A 6,715-nucleotide genomic window follows, 5' to 3' on the forward strand; every position below is an offset into this window, starting at 1 on the left:
AACAAGACCATGAAAAATTCCAACATGGTTGTTTACGTATTTCAGCAGTACGGAGCTCCGGCCCATACTCCTAACATTGACTGAATGGGTAGCAACATAAACTTTGTAATTTTTTATCTCAATTTTTGGTATCAAATCGTCCATTTTGCTTATACAAGTTGACACTTGTACACAACAAATAGACTAAATATCAAGCCAATATAAATGTCTTAAATCAAATAAAGGCTCTAAACTATAGTTAAAATTCTGGGGTATCTTAACTCATCCTACAAATTCGAATAATAAGTATATATTTGGCTTCAATATTTCTATGAAATATTGGATTAATTGTATATACCTATGAAGTTTCTCCTTTTAACGATTTTTTTATAAGATTGTTTATATGTTGACGCACCATATATGCAACATTTCCCCGTAAAACTTGTAGGTTGTTTGAGTTCTTGTAGTCTCCATTAATTGATAATTCTTTTTTTATAATAACAGGAATACTTTTTACATTGGTACTTTTTATAAAATCAAAGGGTTGATATAAGGAAGAGAAGATTTAGGGCAGGTAAAATATAAGTTTTTTTTCTAGAATCAAGGACATTACATTTCTAATTGGAAGTCTACTCTTGTATACATAGAAATAGGGCGTTATCATGTAACGTCATAATGATTAATTTCAGCAATTCAGGAGCTATAAATAAACAAGTTTCATTAAAATGAAATCCTTTTTTCCATAATATTAACAAACATTGGGAACTATTGCTGTTTTTTAGTTGTCAAAATAGATCAGGAAATAACAGAACTTAACTTTAGTGGCCAATGAAATAGTTTATCTATGTAATGGCTAATTTTATTATATATCTGAACCTGATACGTATTTACAGACCTAAATATTATTGAAAGTACCCGAAAATATAGAAATTACTGCTATGTGAAATTTAAAAAAAAATGTACACAAAGTTGGGCATATATATATAATATAAGGGAAACTCCTTATATTGAAGAACAAAAAATCAAAAATAAATTGCTGAAGGGTATCAAATTTCCATGAAAATATCATAGCCAGTATTTTGATATTCGTAATGAAAATTTTGGACTGACGAAGCTATGTATAAATTCCCTTCCTTGAATTTATCCAGATTAATTATCAGTTAAGGTGTGCACTGTACATGTATAGGCTGTCAGAACTCCCTTCTATGGTATGATGCAATGAATTTTCACATATTCATCCTTTATTTCTATTTTAAAAGAAGCAGTATTTATCATTGGAAGCTAATCGCTCCATATTGACAATTTTATAAAATATAAAACTTGGGAATAAGTTGTGACAATTTCTTGATTCTAGTTGATTTAAATTAAATTTTCAATGTCTAGGATAAAAATAATATCAAACAAAAGTTGTCATTTCATGATGTTTTCAACTTTGTATGACATTAATATCAAGTCCTTTCAGCAAACCATTTCCTCCGTGGTAAGACTCTTTTGAATGAGCTTATATGAGTATTCGGAATTGTTTTTGACACTTTTGGGCACCTACAGCCCTGATGCCAACCCCTTCGACTACATCTTTTGGGTGGATGTCGAGGGGAAGGCCTGGAGTGCCCTTCATACAAACACTGAGACCATCAAAGCCACGCTCAACCATCACTGGGATGCTATGACGGAGGACTACATACGAAGCTGGTACCAAGCCTTCCGCCTCCACCTGAAAGACGTCATTACTACTAAGGGCGGCCATATTAATGATTAAGAGAGCTTAGAAACACATCCATTTATAGGAACAATATTTTGTTGAAATTTAAAATTCAAAAAGATTTTAATGGACCACTCAATATAAATACTAGATAAATATGTCGAAAAAACTAAAAAAAAATGACGTTAAAATTTGATCAAATTACAGGTTTTACGAGAAGTTCAAAATTACTTTTTTAAAGGGTACATTGAGTATGCCTTTGTATCGAAAAAATTACGATTAAAATTGAATTTGATTTTAATTTCCCTCCCCATTTAAAGTCGTTTAAACCCAACAAGTGATATAAGTCCTGAGCTAATTGTCTTCCTGATAATATTTTTCCACACTTTGTAATGATATGTAAAGATTATTTTTTTAATGTTCTTTTAATTGGTTAGATGGAGTTGCACTGATTAAGTATAGATAAACATTATAGTATTACAATTACTCCATCTAACCAAGGAATCTTTAGGTGAAATCCATATACTATAGTATATTTCTTTCTCTAGGAATCACCGGGCGCGAACGTACACACATCAAGTTCAAGAGAATAACTCTTTCGCGTGCTGTCCATGAGCTATGACGATTCCGTAGCGATTAATTTATTTTTCTGCATCCCAAAATGCTTTGTTTGTTCATGTCGATAGAAATAGATTTCCATTGAATATTATTTCCTTAAAGAAATTCAAATCCATCCATTTTACCTTTTAATGACTCAAGGGATTGAGTGATTAATCTAGGTCTCTTGAATAAGAAGTGAGACCCATTAAACACTTATGATATTTGAGACATGGAATGACCAATTAATTCATTAAATATATATATATAAATAGAATCGATTTTTTATATATCAATAAATAAATAAATCGACTAGAAATTAGGGATACACGGATAAATCAAAATCGGTTTCAGAATTAACAAGAATCGGTCTTGTCACTTTAAATCGCAGAATAGGCTCAATAATGCTGATTCCTATATTATATAACTATTTAAATGCATTATTAAGCAAGAACAAAAAAATATATTTTTCTAATTTTATTATTTTAAATGGTCAACCAAAAAAAGGAGATGGTAATCATAGTATGGACTAGCCTATGTTTAAACCTAAGGGCTTCTATCTGTATGTTCTACCTATATTTATACTTTAACACATAAAAAGTGATTTGTTCTATTAGAACAAAATAATAGAATTCAAGTAAATGACATGTTTATTATATTCATTGTGAGTCGTAAAACACGAAAATGTCCCTTAAAACATTTAACAGATTCTGCTTTGGTCTTTAGAGCCATTTAAAAAAATAATCATTTTTAGAATATCTTGTCGATTCAGAGACATATTCTGACGTGAAGGATGAATGTCTTTCTTTAGCCGCAATCATTATTGCAGCTAAGATTTTTTACTTTAACAGGGCTCTTCAATCGTCAATTTTTATGCAATCAAGCTTCTACAGATTGAAAGAGGATATCCCAATACTCGATTTTTAGTTTTAGTTTTTTTCTAAAATAGTCGAAATAACAATATTGGTGTGTCAAACTTCTCTGTAACCTTTGAAAAGTTCAGTAAGATAAACTCTCCTACAATTATGAAATCTTTTATTTTGGAGATTGAGATCATTGTTATGGTTCTCCATTTATGAGATAAATCTAGTAACTCCAAAAATCATAACATAATAGGCCGTAGCCTCTTCTTCTATTTGAGAGGAATTATTCAATAACAAATAAAAATTATTTAGTGCTTGTCTTTTAAGTGGGAATACAAAGGTTTCATAACTAAATACCAGGCCATCGCGAATAGCTTATTACTTTGTTCGGAGAAAGCCTCAAAAATATATCATTTGCAGTTATAACTTTTGTTACAATTCCGACGCATATTATTGAAGATTATATGTAATTCGGAGTATTTTTTGAAAAAATTATTCTGTCTAGCAGCCATGGATGGCAAAGGTATCAAAATCATTTTATCACTAAAATCAGTATCTAGCATCAACTAGTTCTAGGCCGGAGTAGAAGAAATGTACAAACATCATTTAGTCTCAGTATTCTTGGAGAGACCAATAAACATTTTTTGATAAAATTTGGGTATAACTATCGACAGGAAGCACAATCCATATCCTAGGTTCTTTTTAGTTATTTTTATTGCAGGTATGTAGTTCCGAAGAATTTAGTTCTGTAACCAATGATTTCCTGTATCAATGGTGTTTTCCACCAACCAAGGGGTAAATGTCGACTTTTACAGAGCCTTTGGAACAATTTGAGGGTTGTAGATATAAAAAATCTTGAGGATATTCAAGTTCCTTCATCCTTGAATAAACTTCAGGATATATTTATGAAGACTTGACCACTTGGAAGTAGAAGCTTCCATAATACTCAAATCAATTTATAGTATTTGTATCACTTCGTCGATGGAACAATTTGCAAACTTAAACCTCCTTTGGGGAGCCCGTAAACCAATAGGAAAAATTGATGCTTTATACCTTTTGATATCACTTTTCGACCTATCGTAATATTTTAAAAACTAACTCACTAAAACTTCAATACGTTTTTTCATTTTTGAGGACTTGCTTCTACCATTAAAGTGATATTTTCTGTATGCTATATGTCCAGTTTTATGCTTAGACGTCACAAAATCAATTCCAATGCCTTTGAGCTTCTTTATAATACTATCCCCTAGACCTTTCAACCCAACAGCAAAAACAGGTTAGGTGGAGGGGCATTCCAAGACTCCACTCCTCAAGAGTAGGCACATAAAGGTCAGACTGAAGTATGCCAATGACCACAAAGATGATGAACTGAACTTCTGGCGCACTGTACTGTGGTCAGATGAGACAAAGATGGAGTTGTTTGCCAACAATCCACATTGGTACATTTGGCCAGAGAAGGACCAAGCCATCAACCCCAAAACACTATTCCAACAGTGAAAAACGATTTTGGAAGTATAATGATTTGGGCTTGATTTGCTGCCAATGGAACTGGGAAACTTCACAAAATTGATGAGACTATAAAAAGGAAGACTACATCGAGATTCTTGGAATGCATCTGCATCATTCAGCAAAGATGCTTAAGCTTGGAAGACATGGGTTTGCTCTTTGGGTATGAATACTTATAAAACGCCAAAAATGATATTTTGTTTATTTATTCCGAAAAATGAATAAATTGTTATAATTTTTTTAGTTAAGAGTAATTTTTGATTGACTAGGGATATTCTAAATGAGTTTGTAGATCTAACATGAACATCTAATTATGTTTTTCTTGGCATTTTTTGTAAGGGAACGAATAGTTTTGGGTTCAACTATATTTATATCCCTCATTTAGAATTGTGTTTGATCTCCAATTGTTAAAATCAGTATCATCTCCATTCTTATGTAATTCAGTTAATGAAAATTTACTTGATAATGTTAATGTAAAACTTTTAACGAATTATGCAAATGATATACCATGTGCATTGACAAGAAATTATACCTAGATTCTATATTTGATATCTTTCTAAGGACAAGAAGAATACAAGGAATTAATACCCTATACATATCAGCTGCTTGGTATATGATTTTGGTGGGAGAAAATAAATTATTGCTGTAAAAAGGAAAACTTTCTACATTTCAAATAGAATTAGTACAGTGAAAATATTGTAATTGTAGATACGTGCATATATATTTATTTATTTATTCATTTTTAAAACAATTCAGACCAAAGAAAGGCGAGAATACTTACTTAAGAGGGAGAGGTTAATACCAGGGTTATCTATTCAATGATAAACAAAAAAGAAGAAAAGGTAGACGCAACAACCGTTTTTCCTTCTTTAATTTTTAAATGTATTTTGCCATGACAAACTACTCAACTCTACCTATAAAAAACCAACTTAAGAATATTTTATTAAAATTGGCATTCTAATTTATAAGAATTTGGTTAATTTTGAAATACTAAAAATTTTCTAAAAATGTATGGTTTTAGTTAAAATATAAAATAATTTACTTAATTTTCACAGTATTAATTATCTACTGTCGCATATCAAAATTTTATAATTGGTTTGACAGGGTCTCGCAAAAGGAAAATTTCCTGGGAAATGAGAAACTCTAGTTGCAATGCAAACTTATTATAAATTATATTTTTGTGTATAATATCTTATATACTCAGAATTGTAGTACTCGAATTTAGATATTGCCTCAAAATCAGGTTATCTCAGACTTTATTCGGACTCTGAAAGAGTGGGTTGAAATACAGCTCTTCGAAGATATGATTTTTTACAGGGTGGTCTAGAATTATAGTTTGATAAAAAAATACTTACGGAGTATTATTATTTCTATTAAAACTTTTTACAGATTTAATATTGTGCTATAATTGACCAATATAACATTTAGTCTACTTCTCCTTGTAATAAATAATTAAGCAGAGACGCCTTTTTAGTTACTTGAAAAAAGTACGGAAAACGTCTTCCGGAATATTTTACCCACGCAGTTTCTATTAAAGAGTCCCTTTTGAGCCTGAAATCTAAAAATCAGGCCATAGTATCAAAGCATACGAGAATAAGAAACTCCAAGAAACTTCATACATCCAAACTACATCATGGGGGAAGGAGCAATAAGTCAAATGAATGAACAGAGTCTCCAACACTCATTTCAATCCATGGGTGTGGTTAAATGGTATTTTAGCTATCAAGAAGTCGTGTAAAATTAAAACAGGAAATTTTTTCTGATCCATTGCTTTTAAAATAACAAAAGTAGCGTCACACTTCGCACAATGACTAACAAAATAAGGAACAGATTGTCATGAAATTTAGACAGATTTATTTTTAAGGTTGGTTCCTATCTGAAAATGAGGTCAATTTAAAAGAAATAGCGTCATCTATGTGTGAAGCCTGGACTTTTAAGCCCATCTGCTAGATTCTCATGAAGCAACTTCTAGACAGATTTAGAAGTTTAGGTGAGGCTCGTCCTATTGTAGAGAGTAGTTTCCATCTGGTACAATCTGATTAATGCATGGGAAGAATTTTTTTTGATA

The sequence above is a fragment of the Lepeophtheirus salmonis genome, chromosome 4 (assembly GCF_016086655.4).
Source record: "Lepeophtheirus salmonis chromosome 4, UVic_Lsal_1.4, whole genome shotgun sequence".
NCBI classification, from domain to species: domain Eukaryota; kingdom Metazoa; phylum Arthropoda; class Copepoda; order Siphonostomatoida; family Caligidae; genus Lepeophtheirus; species Lepeophtheirus salmonis.